The sequence below is a fragment of the Miniopterus schreibersii genome (genome assembly GCF_964146895.1).
Source record: "Miniopterus schreibersii genome assembly, chromosome: 2".
NCBI lineage: Eukaryota > Metazoa > Chordata > Mammalia > Chiroptera > Miniopteridae > Miniopterus > Miniopterus schreibersii.
The window spans coordinates 187,042,686-187,062,036 of record NC_138102.1 but is presented as its reverse complement, the minus strand read 5'-3'; positions in this window follow the sequence as shown (position 1 = coordinate 187,062,036).

Sequence of the window (19,351 nt, the reverse complement as noted above, 5' to 3'; positions counted from 1 at the left end):
GCACCCCGCGCACTGCCTGCAACGTGATGTGTCTGCGCTTAGAGGTTCTCTCCTGTCGCGTCGGTTCCCTAATTTCCTGCTGTCACTTCCCTCCCCTTTCTTGTTTTTTTCGGCATCGACAATTCTTCCCTCTTCCATTTTTTTCTCTCTGGCAGTTCAGACCACGCGCACCAGTTTCTACAGTTCTAGTGACTCGCCTGTAAACGCTGTGAGTCTTACACTAAATTCACAAGTTTTAAAGTCAGTCAAGGCCCGTGATCGTCTCTACATATTACAGAGACCCCAGGACATTCTCAACATCTCTCTGACTTTTTAAAAAAAATACATTTCCTATTGATTTTAGAGAGAGAGGGAGAGAGAGGGAGAGAGAGATGGAAAGATCGATGAGAGAGAAACACCAATGGGCTGCCTCTTGCCCACCCCCCGTCCCCGGGGATCGAAGGGGGGACCTCTTGGCGCCGGATGACGCCCAGCCCACTGAGCCACACCGCCCGGGGCCTCTCCGCTGTCTGAAGCCCCAGTGACACGTGCGTCCTCACCGCGCGTCCCGGCTTCTGGGCCTCTTTCCCAGGCTGTTGGTCTTCTCTAGACGCACCTTTGAATCCTTTCCCTTACGTAACGTCGAGCTTATTAATTCCTTCTCCCCCGTCAGTGCTGTCTGCTCAGGAACTAGACCTGCCCACTGCGTTATTAATGCCAACACTCATGTCCTTCGCTTGGAGCAGCTGGATTTGTTCCACTTGAAAATCTGCTTGCTTGTCGCTCACCTTCATAAATCTCTGTTTCTTTATTCTTTCCTTTCTTTTTTTCTTGCCATGTCTTGCTCTTTGTGTCCTGTTCTCTGTGTGTTTTGTGATTTTCCTTCGCAGTGTCGTCTTTTCTCTAAAAGGCTGTGAGAGCTGAAGTCCAAGTTCCCCACCGATGACCTCAGGGCGAAGGCTGGCTGCAGGGCTGGGCCCGCCCTTCCTTCTTGCCTCCCCTTGGCTCGGGGATGGAAGCTTTTTTGGTCAGTTTGTTACCCTCGTAACTAGCTGGCTAATATTAACAACAGAAAAGGAGCACAGGGGAGGAGAGACGCTATAGGCATGGCCGTCTGGGCAGCTTCACCAGGAAGCTGCAACTTCACTCTCCCCAGGGAACCACCGGCCCATTCCCTGCAGACCACTAGGGGAAGAGGTCCAACAAAGGGGAGACGGGTGCATGCACAGTGAAGTTGGGGTGACTAGGGAAGGTGTCTGTCCTTCTAACCTGGAAACAAAGATAACTGGCTGGGGTGGGCAGAGCCACTGCAAGAGTGTGAAATCTTAGAAGGTTAAAAACCCCAGACAATGACACTCTCTCCCTTGTTTCCCTGGTTAAGCTCCTGGTTCCTCGCATTCACCCGTGTTCCTAGAAGCCTCATGGCCCACAGTCATGCAGACGCCACATGCAATGGACCGATGGACGGCAGAGGGGGAACACAAGCTAAGCGAGCCTGGTGCTGGACTGGACTCTGCAAACATGGAACAGAAGCTCTGGGCAGTGGCTGTAATCCCAGCTCTGTTGAGGACATGGCTGGGCTTCTTCCATGGCAGGACGCAGGGAGAGGGGACCTGGGACACTCAGGGGTTTCATTTCATGCAAACAAATGCCACTCATTGTCCCGCGCGAGTCTCAGATAATTCCTTTTCTTGTGACGTCTCAAGAAGCCCACTTCCACCAGCAACAGGTGGGACACAGAGAGCTCCCCACCGATAACAAGTTCACTGATGTGCTTCATAAGTTATAGAAAATCTTTTTTCTGGGATTTCTTTTTTTATTTTTTTTCCTTTTTAAATTTATCTTTATTGTTGAGAGCATCACAGGTATACCATTTTCCCCCACAACTGACTCCCTCCCCAGGCCCCCACCCTGTTACTGACTGTGTCCATGGGTCATGCATATATGCATATAACCTCCTTGGCCAATCTCCTCCCACCCTCCCCCACCCCTCCCTCCCCCCTCCGAAACATGACCGTCTACAGCATGCGTCAATGTCCCTGGATCCATTCAGTTCATCAGATTCGTTTGTTCATTAGCTTCTTCCCAAAGAAGACCCTTCAACTTTTCCTGTAGTGCTGGTCTGGTGGTGATGAACTCCTTTAGCTTTTTCTTATCTGTGAAGCTCTTTATTTGACCTTCAGTTCTAAATGATAGCTTTGCTGGGTAGAGCAATCTTGGTTGTAGTTCCATGTTTTTCATCACTTTGAATATTTCTTGCCACTCCCTTCTGGCCTGCAAGGTTTCTGTTGAGAAATCAGCTGACAGTCGTATGAGTGCTCCCTTGTAGGTAAGTAACTGCTTTTCTCTTGCTGCTTTTAAGATTCTCTCTTTGTCTTTAACCTTTGGCATTTTAATTCTCATGTGTCTTGCTGTGGGCCTCTTTGGGTTCCTCTTGTTTGGGACCCTCTGTGCTTCCTGGACTTATAAGTCTATTTCTTTCCCCACGTCAGGGAAATTTTCTGTAATTATTTTTTCAACTAGGTTTTCAATTCCTTGGTCTCTTTCTTCCCTTTCTGGCACCCAAATAATACGAATGTTGGGCCTCTTGAAGTTGTCCCAGAGGCTCCTTATGCTATTTTCATATTTCTGGATTCTTTTTGCTCTTCTGGTTGGGTGTTTTTTGTTTCCTCATGTCCCAAATTGCTGATTTGATTCTCAGCGTCCTCTACTCTACTGTTGATTCCATGTAAATTATTCTTCATTTCAGTTCATGTAGCCTTCATTTTAAATTGGTACTTTATTATCTTATCGATTTTCTCAGTTATTTCCCTAATAGTATGCTTAAACATCCTTATAACCAAAATTCTGAACTCTATCTGTTAGCTTGCTTGGATCTATTTCATTTTGTTCCTCTTCTAGAGATTTCTTCTGTTCTTTCCTTTGTGATATCTTTCTTTGCCTCCGCATTTTGGCTGCTTCCAGGTATTTGTTTCTATGTATTAGGTAGAGCTGCTTTGTCTCCTGGAGTTTGTAGAGTGGCTTTGTGTAGTAGGTGTCCTGTAGGGTCCAGTGGCTCAGCCTCCCCAGTCCCCTTGAGCTGGGCCTTCCAGGTGCTCCCCTGTGTGGGCTGTGTGCACTGTCCTGTTGTAGTTGAGCCTTGGTTGCTGTTGGCGTCACTGGGAGGAACTGACCCCCAGTCCAATCAGCTGTGAGGACCAGCTGCAACTACAGCCAGAGAGCTGCTGTGCTGGAGACACCCTTGTGGAGCAGGATTTACTTCAGTGGGGCTTTGGTGTTCACCAAGTGCACCCCTTGAGTGTGTCACTCGTGGATGTGGTAGGGTTGTAACCCAGCGTGGTCGAGTCTGACCACCAGGTGCACTGTCTCTGGGGCCTCCCAGGAGGTGCAAAGTCAGCCTGTGCCAGTGCCTTGCCCAGGGCCACCAGCATGAGCTACACAGCAAACCGTAGTTGGCTGCTCCTTGTGCTGGGCTTGGAGGTGCCCAGGAGAGGCCAAGCTATGAGCTAGTGCAGGCTGCCACTTGTGCCAGGCCTGGGGCCACTTATCAAGCCGTATGGGGCAGCTGCTGCTTGTTTGAGAGATTTTAGGAAAGTCCTAAGCATGAGGCTGGAGAGGCCACTTGCACAGAAAAGCCCCTGGAAATGGCCCGGATGAGCTGCAGGTGGGGAGGGGCGGGGCCTCCGGGAACCACGGGGCGGGGCCAAAGGTGAGGGTCAGGTGCTGGCGACTCAAACATGGCGCCCGCCTGCCGGCTGTGCGGGGAGGACTCGCCACAGGAGCCATGGCCTCCGCCAGCCCTTCTGCCTGGGAGGAAGCCGCCCTCCGCCTCTCGCCCGGATCTCAGGCAGGTCAGTTCCCCCCGAGTGTCCCGGGTCCTTTCAGGCTGCTGCCCGGCGCTGGGCTCAGAGGGAGCGTCCGAGTGAGTCTGTGCCGGGCCCTTTAGAGGAGCTGCTGGGCTCCCGCAGCCTCCGCGACCCTCAGGGACAGTCCCCGCTGGGTTCACAGCCCGGAGTTGTGGGGACGTCTCTTCCCGGCCTGGAGCCCTGGGCTGGGGGCCTGTGTGGGGCTGGGACCCCTCCCTCCTCCGGGAAACCTCTGCCACCCAGATTCCCTTCTGGGTTTCAACGGAGGCACTGGGTGTGGGCCCGGCCGCATCTCTAGGATTCAGCCCCGACCCGCCCGCGTCCCCGCCCCTCCTACCTTCTTGGTGCTTCTTCAGGTCCCTGGTTGTGGGGCTTCTGTTGAGCCAGGTGTCAGGAGGCTCTGAGTGATGGTGGTTCTGGGTTTTAGTTGTGATTCTGATGTGGGTGCGGAGGCGGTGGGTGCAGTTGTTACCTACGCGCCACTTTGTTTCTCTCCTGGGATTTCTTTTTTGGTCTTCAGGAGGTGATCCAGATATTCTCGCTGCCAGAATGAAATTCCAGAGCAGAGTTTGTTAAACTATAGTCACAAATGTAGGTCACGAAATCAATTTAGAGGGTTGTGACCAGTATTTTAAAATAGAACAGAATAAAATCGAGTGGAACAGAAAACATCAGAGTTCACGGACACGGTGAGTGTTCTGTCATCAGACTTTGAGCTCATGGATGTGCCCAAATGGACACATGTGGGTAGCTGGGTTCCGGGTGAAATGTGTGCTTTTCACTCTTGATTGTAATTATTTGTAATTATCTCTAGGTTAGAGCAGAGAGGTGCTTCTCAGAGTTTAGTGTGCTTGCCCCCCCCCCATTGATGTTAAAACGCAGACTCTGATGCTGCAGGACTGAGCTACGGCCTGAGACTCTGCATTTCTTTTTTTTCCCTAATTTTTTTAATGTTTTTTAGAGAGAGAGGAAGGGAGAGGGAGAGAGAGAGAGAAACATCGATGAGAGAGAAACATCCGCTGGCCTCCTCCTGCACGTCCCCGACTGGGGATCGAGCCCACAACTCCCCCATGTGCCCACCGGGAATCGAACTGGCGACCTCTTGGTGCCTGGGAAGGTGCCCAAGCAACTGAGCCACGCCGGCTGGGACGAGACTCTGCATTTCCGACAAGCCCCTCATGCTGCCGGTGCTGCTGGCATTAACCTTGAGCACACAGACCTGGCGCGTCTTGCTCTGCCCCTCCTTCCCTTGCAGCTGGTGCAGGACTGGGGGCGAGAATGCATTTTTAATCTCCATGTTCATCACTCCCAAAGCCTCCCATTCTTGGCTGCACAGAGCCAGCCCTGCAGCCAGACCAACTGGCCCCTCCATGGAGTCCAGTGTAAGAAGGATCGAGGTCGCCTGGACTCCCGCCCGCGCCGGTGCTTGCCAGCGACATCTCCCCTCCCAGGAACTCGTAAGACACGTGCGCCCCGGACTGCCCTTCCCAGCAGCCTTCCAGAGCAGCGGGTGTCATTTATCTTCATGCTCTCAGAGTTTTCTGGGCTGGAGACTTTTTTTTTTTTAATCTCCTGACAAGATGCACATAACAAATTTCCACAAGCCCGGCACCGAGGGCTGGTAAAAATGCCCAATAAATTCGGAATACACCTTCCGACGAGAACACCGTATGCAAATGCAGCGTAATTCCGATATTAACTGCTGTCCCTGAAACACTGTTCCAGGCTGAGCTGTTCGATTGCGGGTCCGCTGTGATCGCGGCTGTGTTTTCTGGCAGCCAAAGGCTGTAAAATACCACAGGCCTTGGCCGCCTCTGTTTTCCATCCTAAACGACTGGCCTTACTGTTTACATTTCAACGCATACTTCCTTTTGCTAAATCATGCAAATGAACAGCCGGGCTGGGCAGAGCCCTGGAACCCAGCACTGGGGATCGCTTTGCGAGCGATTTCTTTTTTATTTATCCCCAAACCCCTAACATTTGGACTGGCCTGGACTGTAATGCAGTCCTCTAGACCTCTGGCTTGTTTTTACGGGGCTTGTTCGAGCTGGTGAGGTTTCGGAGATTAGAGGGCAGGCTCCATCCACCCCAGCCAGGCCTCTGGTGCACGGAGCAAAGAGGTAACACCGAGGGTGAGGGGCAGGGAGGCTAAAGGGCCCGGCTTTTCTTTTCTTTAAACTTGAGAAATTGCCCAGAGCCTGGACCTACGCTCTTCTCACCGTCAGCCGCATCCCAGCCCGGCTGCCGCGGGCGCGTCCAGGTGCGAGCTGGCGGCACCCGGGCCCAGAGAGGGCCGGGCAGGGGCTCCGGGGCCGGGCTGGGCGCTCACCGCTGACCTGTGCTGACCAAGACCTTGTGTGTCTCTGTCCCTGCCTTTCCCCAGGCGGCTCCGGGTGGAGTTACGAGTAACCGTGAAGGCGCTCGATGGGTAAACGTCAGGACGGCCATGCAACAGTGGCCTCCTCGCAAATTCAGTGTCACCCGCAGGCCTTGCTCTGAGGGTTTCACCCGTGAAGGGCCTCCAGGTAAGTACCGAGCTCTTTGAGGATTAACGTTTCTCTTTGTGACTGTTCAGGGAGTGACACCAGGCCGAGGCCCGGAGCTGGGAGGCCGGGGGCCGTCTGGGTCGGTGCAGGTCCCGCAGGTCCCAGAGGTCCCGGCGCTGGGGGGGCCCCGGCAGAGCCCCCCAGGGCCTGGGGCAATGCTGCCTCCCCACACGCGTCCTCAGGGACCAGGAGGCAGTTTGATTGACTTCATCGCTTTTTGTTGTTGTTGGTAATTCTCACCTGAAAATATTGTTTCCATTGATTTTATTATTATTTTTTTAGAGAAAGTGGAGGGGGGGGGGAGAGAGAGAGAGAGAGAAACACTGATGTGAGAGAGACATCGATTAGTTGCCTCCCACATGCGCCCCGAAGATGGAACCTGCAAACTTTCTGGTACGTGGGTCGATGCTCGAACCACCGAGCCACGCGGGCCAGTTTCCCCTTCTGGCCCAGCTCTGCTCACATGGAGTAAGGGGGTGCTGGGCGCTGCCACCAGCCCCAGGCCTCCGGGGGACACACCACGCTTCTCACTTCCTGAGGCTGAAACCCCAAATCCCACATATAAGCTGCCCTGGGCCCCCCTCCTGCCACTGAGCAAGGACACCTGAGGAGGGGGGAAGGGGGGTCTTTTCCTAAAATGACCTCTAAGTTCCCAAACCACCTTTACAGAGGGGAAAAGAGAAGCCCCAGCAACGGGGTTTTAACTTTAATTCTTTAAAGAAAATGATTCTATATGAGTTTCATGATTTTACTTGACGCAGGTTTTTCAGCCAGAAAGCCAGGTCCCGCCTGAGATCAGTTTCAGCCACAGAGGGGACTGGGGTCCCCCTCAGGCGGCGCCGACTCCTCGGCCCGACGAGCTCGCTCGGCCCGCGGGCGGCGGGGCGGCCTCTCGGGGGTGAGCAGGTAGGGACGTGAGGGGGTCCGCGCCGGCGCGCAGGTCGGGTTTGTTAAAACGCGTTTGTGCCGTTTTAGCCGTAATCGAGCAAACCGTGCAGTTCATACTCTGTTTCTCTGGGTTAAGCAACCGACGGGCGCGAGCGGTCACTGGGGGATAACACGTCCGGCTGCTCGGCGGCCCCTGGTGCAGTTCACGGTATCTCCGGGGGCACTGTGGGCGCTGGGTGCTGTCACTCACAGTGGCTTCCGGGGGTCATGGCCTGGATCTCAGCCCAGATTGGCTCCCGACACGAACCCATCGCCAGGAGGGGTGCAGGTCCTCCTGCAAGCCCACTGGCAGCGAGTCTTGATGACAGGGCCCCCTTGGAGCTCGTGGTTGTGCAAAGGTAGCCCAGGGAGCTGGACGTCCAGCATGGGGACCCGGGGACTGAGCACCTAGTGGGGGGGGTGACTGTCCAGGTGGCTCTTAGCATCCTGAGCTCACACCTGGGAGCCACCTTGGAGGGACCCCCTGGGGTGCAGAGTGGGGAGGTTCTTCTTGGCCCTGTGGTGGGGTGTCACCAGGGTTGTCCCTGTTCCTGAGCTGATGGCCGGGAGGCTGTGATGCAACGGATGTGGCCAGCGTCCTTTAAATGACCAGTCCACGCTGTCCCCCCAGGCCCTCCATACAGAGTGACTTGTCACAAGCCTTCAGGAGCAAAGGGGACAGGGGTCAGGGCATTGGGAGGAGGGGAGGGACGCGGGGAGGGTCTTATCCCTGGCACCCTGTCCCCGTGGAGTGGTGAGCAGAGGACACCGGGTCGCGTCCTCTGAGAGGGGAACCAGGTCTGGGGGGGCTGCAAGGAGGTGCCACCTGCTCGGTCAGCAGGTGAGACTCTGTCCCCTCTCCCCCCCTGAGAGGCCCCTGATGAACTTGGGGGCATGTGGACCACAGCCTGAGAGGTCTTCTGGGAGGGACCCCATTCTGAGGGTTCCCAGAGTCATGGGGAGCAGAGGGCACCCTGGGAAATCCCATTCCTAGGGTCCCGCTGGGACGGGAGGGCCAGCTGGTCCTGGGGAGGCAGACGGTGACCACGGGGAGGGTCCTCATCTGGGACTTTGGGCCCAGCGGCCTTTAACTTAAAGCTCCCTGGCTGTGACCACAGAAAGTGCCCTCATTCACCTGAATAAACTCTAGATACGTAGAAAGTTCGCCAACTTCCCGCGTCTGAGAGGAAGCCCCGAGCTCAGGCTCACATCCTGGCAACGCCGAGACGTCGCTGGAGTCGGCTGCCACCTCGCGTGAGTTACAAACCCCGTAACTTTGTCTCACTGTTTAATGAAGTTGTAAATGTCAGGACCGATTTAGTGCCCGGAGCGAGGGTTCTTTCTGCTTTCTCAGGCGTCCGATTAAGAATTTATATTTCATTTAACTTCCTGTGTGTGGACTAGAAATAAAACATTTCTTTTGATTTCTTTACGACTAAAACGATAAAAAGTATTTTCCCCCGTGAGTTCTTTGGTGGGTGACAGAAGTGTCTGCGGGAAACTGGAGACAGTGCGTGTGGCGGCCGTGGCCTGTCGCGTGGATGGTGCGTCAGCCAGCGAGGCCGCAGGGCTGCTACGTAACAAACACCACCGCTGCTCTGTGACGCTCACGGCAGGCTTCACGCTTGCTCTGGGTGAGGGGCTTTGGGTGCCCTGAGGGCTGTTCCCTGGGCTAAGCTGGGCCTCATGACCAGCCTGGGGTGACCTAGGGTGGGGGACACAGCTGGTCTCCAGGGGTGACTGGGTGCTCAGCCTCTCCCCCTCCAGCCGGCCAGCCCCCGAGTGTCTGCAGGGAGGTGCCGGGTGGCCACAGACAACGCCCAGGGCTCACGCGTGGCCCTGAGGGTGGGGAGGGCACCAGAGCCACCGGGAAAAGGCAGAAGTGCTGCAGGGCTCTCAAAATGGACAGAAACAAAGAGAGATAATAATTGGAAACTCGGCCAAACATCGAAAAAGAGGAGAGGAAACAGGAGTTCAGAACGAGTCGGGTTGAAAGTAAATAAGTCAAAAGAAAGAAAATCAGGAGCATTAGCGAGGTCTTGATGGGAACAGAATCCACTGTCCTCCCGGTGACAGGGGGACAGGCTGATGCAGAAAACAAAGTCCCGCTCCGCCATCTGCAAGGAACACTTAGAATTAAGTGACACAGAAAGGCCCGGAATAAATGAAAGACAATTTTAACCCCGCACGAGGAGGAATTTAAGCTGAAACCCGATCAAGAGGAAAGGAGATCGTTATACGATGATAAATGGCCCAATTTGTAGGAAATTTAGCTGAATTGACGTAAAATGCTAAGCAGCAAACACACAACGTGAAGACAACTGGCCGCGCGGAGCAGCGTCTGCGAGAAAAGCCAGAACGACAGGAAGAAATGAAGCCACACGGGGGTCCCTCTCGGGATCTCACGGCTCTAGTAGGAAACAGGTTTAAAAATGCGGAGGCCGGAGTTACAGACGGCGCAACGTGATCCGCCTCTTCCAGTGGCAAAGCCACATTTCGTCACGTTGATCGAACACATAGAACGAAGGTAGCAGGTAGCCGCCCAGGAAACCTTCCAGCGTTTAAGAGGCAGGGAGGCAGCCCGGCCGGCGTGGCTCCGTGGTCGAGCGTCGACCTGGGACCCAGGAGGTCGGGGTTCGATTCTGGTCGGGGCTCATGCCCGGGGTGCGGGCTCAGTCCCCAGTCTGGGGGTGCAGGAGGCAGCCGGTCAGTGACCCTCATCACTGATGTTTCTCTCTCTCCCTTCCTCTCTCTGAAATCAATAAACACATATTTTTTAAAAAGTAGGGATATTGCAGGCGGCAAACTCTATTTAATTCGACATGAAGAAAATGGGCAGAAACCGGGAAACGTACGTCGACATAAGAAACGTCCAAACCCGGGAGAATTTTGATGAGTTTATTTGAGCCAAACGGTGGCCACCCTGCTGGGAAGCAAGGGGACCTTGAGCCCCTCTCGAGGGCTCCGGGGCTTTGTCCCTACAGCCCAACGGTCCCCCTTCCTCCTGCCCTCCGCCCACTGTCTGCTTCCTGGCTCTTCAGCCCTTCTCAGGGGATTGGCGTCTGTCTCCACCTCGGCCACATCTGTCCTCCCGGGACCTCGAGGACAGCGGCCTGCTGCCGCCGGCTGTCTCCCTGCCGCCCTGTGAGCTGCAGCCACCGACCGACTGACCGTCTGAGGAATCCGCCACCTCTCGCCTTCCCCCCACCCGCCTGGCTCTCTCCCAGGCCTCACCCCAGAACACAGACAAAATGAATCGTCCCCACCCAGAAATAATCCACCCCTGAGCGACCCGAGGGGCCGGAGCCCTTCCCGGACCCAGTGAGGATGCCGCCTCCCTCCTGCCCTGATTGCCCCTTTGTGCCCGGAAAGGGAGGGAGGTGAGCCGGTGACCAGGCCTGAGCCAGGCCTGAGTGCAGGGGGCTGGCCTCCCTCCCCACCGGGCGCGAGGACCGCCCGGGCACCCTGCAGACGGCCACCCGTCGCCCGAGTGTCTGCAGCTGTTCCCAGACGCTCCCTCCCATTCCTGCCTCTGGTCCAAGACCGGCCGCTCCCCACCTGAATTTTCATCACTTTCCCATAAACCACAAAGGTGAGAATCTGGTTTTGTTAAGCGCCTGCCTCTCCCGTGGGGGTTGACAGAGGCCGTTCAGGGCCCTGCTCCCGGGGTGCAGTCTCTCTCTGAACCTCTGCGGGACCCGGACGCCCGGAGATGCTCCCTCCGGGTCTCGGCAGGGTGCCCGGCGGGGGGAAAGCGGGCACCGGGGAAGCCCGAGGTGTGCGCGCCCCTCCCACGGGGGCGGCTGAGCTATTCCTGAGCTCCAGCCCTTCTGCAGGGACCTGGCTGATTAATAAGATCGGGTCCCGCTTTTCCTCTGATCATCTATTTTTTTTCCTGCATAAATTCTCTGAATGACATGTAGATAAATTCTTGAAATTATTAGTGTTGCACTTGAGACGGGATTTCATCATCTCACCTACTTAACTAATTTATTAGTTACAATTACAACTCGAAATGGTACCAGCTCCGGCGTAATCAAAAACCGCGTTTCAATTATTCATTGAGACTTTAATTAAAAAGCCCACTGAATTAATAAAAGCTTCGGGATGGATGTGATGGAAAAGACAGAAAGTTCTCAACAACTTTTCTCCGACTCGGGGATTAAGTTTCCTCCTGCGAATCCTCGCGGCCGCCCCTCGCTGGCCGGCGTGGACACAGGTGAGCGCGGCCGCGGGACACGGACGGGCAGGGAGGGACCCCCAGGGGACGGAGGTGGGCCCTGGGCAGGGCCTGTGGGCAGGTTTGAAATGTGCCCGGGAATCGGTCCCCAATCTGCATTTTCTTGCTTCTGGAGGAAAGAGGGGCAGCTTCCAACAGGCCCGGGAGCCGGCGTCCCAGAGGCCTGGGCGGGCGCTGACCTGGGCGCTGACCTGGGCGCTGACCTGGGTGCTGACTCTCAGGGCCCCGGGCCCTGAATTCCCTCCTCCCTCCTCAATATTTAGTTAAAGCATCGTCGGCACAGCAGCTCATCGGCCTCAGGGGCGCCGCGTGCGAGGCAACATCGATGGCCTGACGGGCTCAGCAGGAGGCATCGGCCGCCCCCTGCCCCGGGCGCAGCTGGGAGGACGGGGCTCCCTCCCCGGCTGCCCTTCGCACCCCCTGACTCACTCACTTTGCGGCTGGGAGTCTGCCCCTGTGCAGCCCTTCACCCTCCCTCCCAACCCCTGCCCCCGCCCCCCGCAGCCATCCCCTAGCTCTGTGTGTCTATGACTCTGCGTCACCTGTTTGTTCAGGTCCCACAGACGAGCCCGGGAAAGGTGCCGAGCGTCGCTGGTCGTTGGGGAAACGCGAGCCACAGCCACTGGGAGGCGTCACCAGGGCCCCCTCGGCCCCTCGGCCCCTGGGCACCTCCCGTCTTCCAGACGCTGAGCCTCGAGCTGGGCGAGGAAGGCAGTCGGAGGAAGAAACCCGTCCACGCTGACCCTGCCCAGCCCTCCCCGGTCCTGCCAGACCCTTCGTTGTCTTGGCCCAGGACTCGGCCGAGCCCCCGTCCGGTTCCCCAGCCTTCATTTACTTGACAACCGCATAAGAAGAGCTGAGCGCCGGGGCTTAGTCGGTGGCTTACGGAAGCGAGGAGGCCGAGCCTTTCCCCGGGGCCTTTGTACCGACGGGGAGGGAGCCTGGAAACACACACGCGTGCCCCCGGCTGCCCCGGCTCAGCCCCGAGAGCCTCGGCCTGCGCGCCAAGGGGTCTCGTGTTCGATTCCCGGTCAAGGGCGCAGAGCGTGTGGGGGAGGCAACCGGCCGACTGTCTCTCACATGCTGTTTCTCTCTTTCCCTCCCTTCCACTCTCTCTAAAAATCAATCAGTGGAAAATCCTCGCGTGAGGATTCACACAACAAAAAATACTGCAGGCCGGGAGCCGGGCAGGGCCCCTGGAAGTCGGGGACCCTCTGCCGCCCAGCCCCCCTTCCCGCGGACCTCACCCCAGGCCAGGCCTGCACAGAGGGGCCTCTCCCTCCGCTCATCTCTGCAGATAGATGTAGGGAAAGCGCGAGTCCCTCAGTCCCGGGGGTGTCAGTCCCCCCTGGAGGGGACGCGGGGCCCAGAGAGCGAGAGCGGGGCCTGGCGCGGCCTCCGTGGAAGGGGCCGAGGGGGAGCACGTCTGCACGGCCGAGGCTTTCCCGGGAGACCCCAGAAATGGAGGAACAAGGGCTTCGTGCAGGATCGGTCGGGCCCTGCCCAGCTCCTCGGCTGGTGCTGAGGCGTCTGCCGGTTAGTGATGCATCTCGCGCAGCAGCGGGGGGCTCGTCCGCTTAACGTCGGGGATTCCAGCACCGAAGCCAAAAGCCGTGTTCCATGATTTATTAATAAAACACAGGCAAGGGACGCGAGCGATCAAGCGGCATCTGCCGCCCGCAGGAGCAGGAAAGGGCGTCGCCCGGTTTCCACGCAGAAAAGTCAGTTCCGTGCCCGTCTCCTGGGGCTGGGTGGGGGTGGGTGGGGCCTCTGCGGAAGCCAGCGCCCGGGTTTGTTCTGTGTCCGTTGATGTCTTCCTGAGCCGCTGTGCGCCCTTCGTTCGGCTCCTGGGGTCCTCTTCACGGTTCAGTAAAGGGGGGTGTCGACGGGGCCAGGGCAGAGCGACAGTGAGACGCAGAAGGGCCCCCCCGGCGAGTCCCAGAGCCCCACACTGGAGAGTCTGACCTGTCCCTGGATCTCCCCCACACATTCTTTTTTTGTTGGTTCATCTCCTCCTGAGGATATATTTCCATTGTTATTTCAGAGGGTGGAAGGGAGGGCAGGTGGGGGAGAGAGGGGGAGAAACATCGAAGTGAGAGACCCATGGGCTGGTCGCCTCCCCTACACGCCCGGCTGGGGTGGGGAGCGAACCCGCAACCCAGGTACGTGCCTCGACCGGGATTAGAACCCGAGGCCCTTCAGTGCACGAGCTGGTGCTCTAACCACCGAACCGCGCCGGCCAGGGCTCCCCCATAATTCCTGGGTGCGGTTTTCTCTGCCTCTGCTGGGTCCCCCGGTAGGAACAGTCCCGGACGCTGGGAGCAGCTCACGTCATCGTGACGCGGCCACGATCGCCAGGAACAGCCTCCGACGAGGCAGGTGTCAGCACCAGGAGACACCGCCTCCCCGAGCGCCTTCCCCTCTCTTCTCGACGCCTACAGATTTCAGGTCCCCCCTGGACGACACACACACACAAGCTGTTTCTGAAATTCTTCAAATATTTGGAGACCTTTCTCACGTGTCCTCTATTTTTCCCCCCGAGCAGGGCAAACCCAGGCCCGTCAATGGTCTCCCCAAGAGTCGTGTGTCTCAGACACTGATATCCAGTCAGTCGTCCAGCAAACACAGCTGAGTCCCCGCAGGAGCCGAAGGGCCTCCAGGGAGCAGCAGCGGGGCCCCCGCCCCGTGACCCCCACCCCGGTGGGCACACCCTGCTCTGTGGGCTCCGAGCCACGGCCCACCTGGGATGGGCGGAATCTCCAACGGTGGCGGCAGGGTCCCAGCACCCAGTGCCCCCCCCCCCTTCAGGTTTTATTACGTGGCTGGAGCTCACCCGGGGCTCCTGCTTCCATCCCGTCGGCTGCCATCATTTTGCGGATTGCGGTCTTCATGCCGTTAAAGGTCTTTATCGATGTGAACGAATTAATGCGGAGACGCATCTCCAAGCCCTTCACGTCTCTTTCCAGCCTGGAGTCAGGAAGCGTGACCGGCAGGGAAAGAGGCTGCAGGCTCCATCTGGTCGTTTACAGAAGAGACAGCGGAGGTTCCGGGCGAGAAGCTCTTTTATTTATTCATCCATTCTGCTCGGTAATTTCACTTTTGCCGCAGATATCTCCTCTCCTTGTTATTTCCTGATGGTATAGCGCATTTTTATTGACTGATTGTGTTTCCTGACTCCCAGTTCTTTATATTCGGGGTGGACACCTCTGCGCAGCCTTAAGGCAGTTCATGAATTCATTCATTTAGTCAACAAATTATTTCAGCATTTTATTACGGAAGATCTCAAGGAGAAGAGAGAACCGCACTGTGAACGCCAACGTCTGCGCCACGCCAGTTAAAAAAAAGCATTGTGCCAACATGTGCTCATCTGTTTCTTCAAAGATTTTCTCAAATATTTTAAAGCATATTTCAGACATCATGTCACTTAACCCAAAATACTTGATTAGTACTTTTGCTTAAAAAGATACACACACATATACAATCTATAGCTATATCCATATCTGTCAATTTATCCATCCACACACCACCCACCCATCCACCCACTCACCCATCCATTATCTATCCATTGATCCGCCATCCATCCATCATCCATCCACCATCCGTTCACCATCCATCCATCCATCCATTCTTTCTTCCTTCCATCCATCCATCCATCCTTTCTTCCTTCCATCCATCCATCCTTCCATTCATCCTTCCTTCCATCCACCCACCATCCATCTATCCATCCATTATCTATACATCTGTCCATCCATCCATCCACCCATCCACCCATCCATCCACTATCCACCCACCATCCCTCCCCCCTCCCTCCCTCCCTCCCCCCCCTCCCTCCTTCCCTCCCTCCCTCCCTCCCTCCATCATCCATCCATCCATCCACCCATCATCCATCCATCCATCCATCCATCCCTCCATCATCCACCCACCATCCATCCATCCACCCATCATCCATCCATCCATCCATCCATCCATCCATCCATCCATCCATCCACTATCCACCCACCATCCCTCCCCCCCTCCCTCCCTCCCTCCCCCCCTCCCTCCCTCCCTCCCTCCCTCCCTCCCTCCCTCCCTCCCTCCATCATCCATCCATCCATCCACCCATCATCCATCCATCCATCCATCCATCCATCCATCCATCCATCCCTCCATCATCCACCCACCATCCATCCATCCACCCATCATCCATCCATCCATCCATCCATCCATCCATCCATCCATCCATCCTCCATTACAAAAAACCACAATGCCATGATCACATCTAACAAAGGTCACAGTAATCATGGATACTTTATAATTTCCAATCCATATTCACAACTTCTCTGCTGTCTGGTTTATTCTCTGAGTTTGGTGGTTAAATATTCCCAGGTTTTTATTTTCTACAGCTGTTCACCTTCCTTTACGGACCATTGATTTGTTGAAGGAACTGTGTCTTTCGATTAGCCCCTTGCATTTCGTGTGGGCTGCTGGACGGATCCGAGGCTCGGTCTCTTCGGTTTTCCATCCCTCACCAGTGAGCCGCTCTTCGCATCACATCAGGCGGGACGTGCACTTGCTGTCAGGATCGCAGGGTCAGCTGACGCCCGCTCCCCCGTCACCGCCTCACCTGATGGATGTGAAAAGCTGCCATGCACGGTTATTGAGTAGATCGATGATGTCACGAAGAATTGAAAAATGGTGATTTTCTCATTCGAACTTTCCTGTTGAGTAATGGCTGGGATTTTTCTATAAAGAAGCATTTTCTCTCATCAATTTTAAACTAAATATGCTGGTCCAAGCAGCCTCCCCTTTGGAGCGTCACTGTGAACATACATATTTTATGTTTGATGAGTTTCAATCAATCACGGTTATTATCCCTTCTGATATTCTCATTGCTCCATGTCAGGTTACTGAGAACTTCTCCCAACGGGTAGCTTTAGGTGGGAACTGAAAAGTTTTCATCATATTTAGAAAAAATGCCTGATATTTCTTCAAATATTTTTCTGTAACTCTTATATTAGACAGATGGATATTAGACCACGGCAGCTGAGGCTCTGTGAACTTTTTTAGTATTTCTTTTCTTTATGCTTTTCTTAAGACAATTGCTACTGTTATATTTTCAAGTTCAATTTTATGTGCTTCCGCTGTGTTCAATCTTCTCGTAAGTTCATCCGGTGTGTTAGTCACTGTAGATACTGTGTTTTTTAACACTGGTAATCTCATTTGTTTCTTCTTTATTGTTTCTATTTCTCTGTTCGGTATCACCACATGTTCTTTTAAATCCTTAATCACATTTATAAGGACTGTTTTAACCTTCCTTGCAAATCCGGGCATCTCTGTCACCTCAGGGTATTTTTTTATGGGTAGATTCTCCTCGGAGTTTTGGTGACACTTTCCCACGTGTTTACTAATTTCTGGTTGGACGTTTGGCATTGTGGCCGTTGTGTGGATGGGTGTTTGCTTTGTTGTCTTCCTTTGAAAGGTTTGAGTTTTGTTTTGGTGGCATTTATGTGGCTTTCAGGCTACATTGATCTTTTCAGACTCTCCCCCAAGCTCTGTCAGCGCAGGTCTAGGATGTTCTTTACTCTGAGGCCAGCTCAGCATTTCTGCTCAGGGGAGACTTTCCAGGGTTTATTCTGAAAACCCACATGTTCATCAAGTTCTCTGTGCTTGGCCCAGGGGAAGTGTGGACGCGTCGCAGCTCTGAGTGGATCCTTGGGTTTGTTCCGCTCGTAAATCCCTGCGAGCTCTGAGCATGACCTTGGGGAATTTTGCTTTCCGCCTGCAGACAGCACGGAGGAGACTCACGCAGGCTCCTGCAGCTGTCTCTCTGTGTGGGTGGCGTTCTGCCCCCGTGTTCCCACTGCCTCGCATGTGAGAGCACAGCCCCAGCTGGGGGAACCCTGCGCGCCACCTGCTGCCCCGCCCCCGGGAGCAGTGAAGGCGTCTCCAGGCAGAAGGCGGACGCGGCTTGACCCATCCACCCACTGATTCTCCTCCCCCAGGATTCCAGGCCTGGACGGCACGGCGGTCAGTGTCTGAGTCAATAGTTTCATACATTTCCTGGCTTCCTATTTGTTTCCTGTGGGAGGAAACAAGTCTAGTACCATGTCCATGGTCACGGTGGAAGAGGGAGTCCTACCAGCTGTGTGTTTGGGATTCTATGGCATAAAACATATGCAGAAACTATTGGGTAGATATTCAAAAGGAAATTTAAGTGAATAAATGATCCCTGGGAGATTGCAGCATCTCTTTTAATGATTGATATATAAAGTAGGCAAACGTGTTAAAAAATGGGTGTGCACACTCGTATTACTTAACTTTATTATTTATTTATTTAAATATGTTTTTATTCATTTTAGAGAGAGAAGAAGGGGAAAGAGAGAGAGAAACAATGATATGAGAGAGAAACACCAATCGTCTGCTTCCTGCACTGACCCCGCTGCCTGGGTATGTGCCCTGACCAGGAATTGAACCGGCCGCCTTTTGGTGCAGGAATGACCGTCAACCAACTGAGCCACACCAGCCAGGCTGTATTACTTAATGTTAATGAACAGGACCATTCTTTCTACAAATAGGACATTAGCTTTGGGTAAGATGCTGTTCCTGTAACCGGGGGCGTAACAGTGAAGCAGCAGGTACCAGGTCCTGAGCTCACAGTGCTGACTGTGCTGCAGGTGGGAGACACACGGGAGGAGACAAGTCAGGTCATAATGTAAGTGACACAGAGCCTCCCTTACGCAGCAATGACGCAGCCCATCTCCCAGGCTCCATGAAACGCTGGGGAAAAACAAACACTAAACGGGTTCAAAGAAAGTCTCGGTTCCATAGGGCAGATATTTTATGGGTCAGATTCTTCCCACACTGAGCTACAGCTTGTTATTAATGGGAAAAGTAAACGGGGAGAGATGTGTACCACTTGAAGTCTCCCCCACTCCACAGATACCTCATTTTCTTACTGATCAACTTAAAGAAAAGGGGTCATAATTCTAAATGATAGCCTATTTCGGAAGACTGCTGGAGGCAGAAAGACAACACAAACCACCTTCTGAGCCTTCAGTTCATGGGAGAAGGGAGGTCACGGCAAGGTCGGGCAGGGCTGCCTGCAGAGGGTCCCCCACCCCCGGGGCATCGGAACCGAGCCCACTGAGCTCTCAGCTCAGCTGTGCCCTGTGCTGTGAGGAACACAAGCACAGCGCCTCCAATGGTGGCACCCACAGGACCTTGATCCCAGAGCAGAGCAGGAGACATTCCCTTCTGCAGAGCAGCTTTGCCAGGTGCAGGAGTGGTCCCTTGTGGCCACACTTGGAATCGTGTGCCCCCAACCCCATGGTGGGTGTGGGGCCTGTTACGAGAGCCCAGTCTAAGTCCTGACACAGGGGCTCGCAGGGGCAGGTTCTCACGTCACGCAGCATTTTCTATCACACCGTGATGACAACATGGGGTCCCAGGGCTGACCCTTTGTGGGCAAACCCAGGCTCCAGAGAAACCCAAGGCTCTCATCCCTCAGGGTCCAAGGATGGAAAATGAAATTAGGTAAACCAATTATTCAACCCAAAAAGATGAAAACAGAGTAACAAAGTAAAAAAGAAATTAGGTTGCCTAGGTGAATTAAAGTGAAGGCAGAAAATTACCGATGAGATGTATTAAGTAGGTTTCATAAATACATTAAAGAACTTTCTTATAAAAGACTGATAAGATAGATAAATGTCCAGAAAATCTAATCAATGGAAAAATAAGACCAAGATGATGTGCATTTTATGGATTCTAAAGGGGCCATAGCTGAGTGGAGTAGGCGCTCAAAGGAGGCTCGTGAG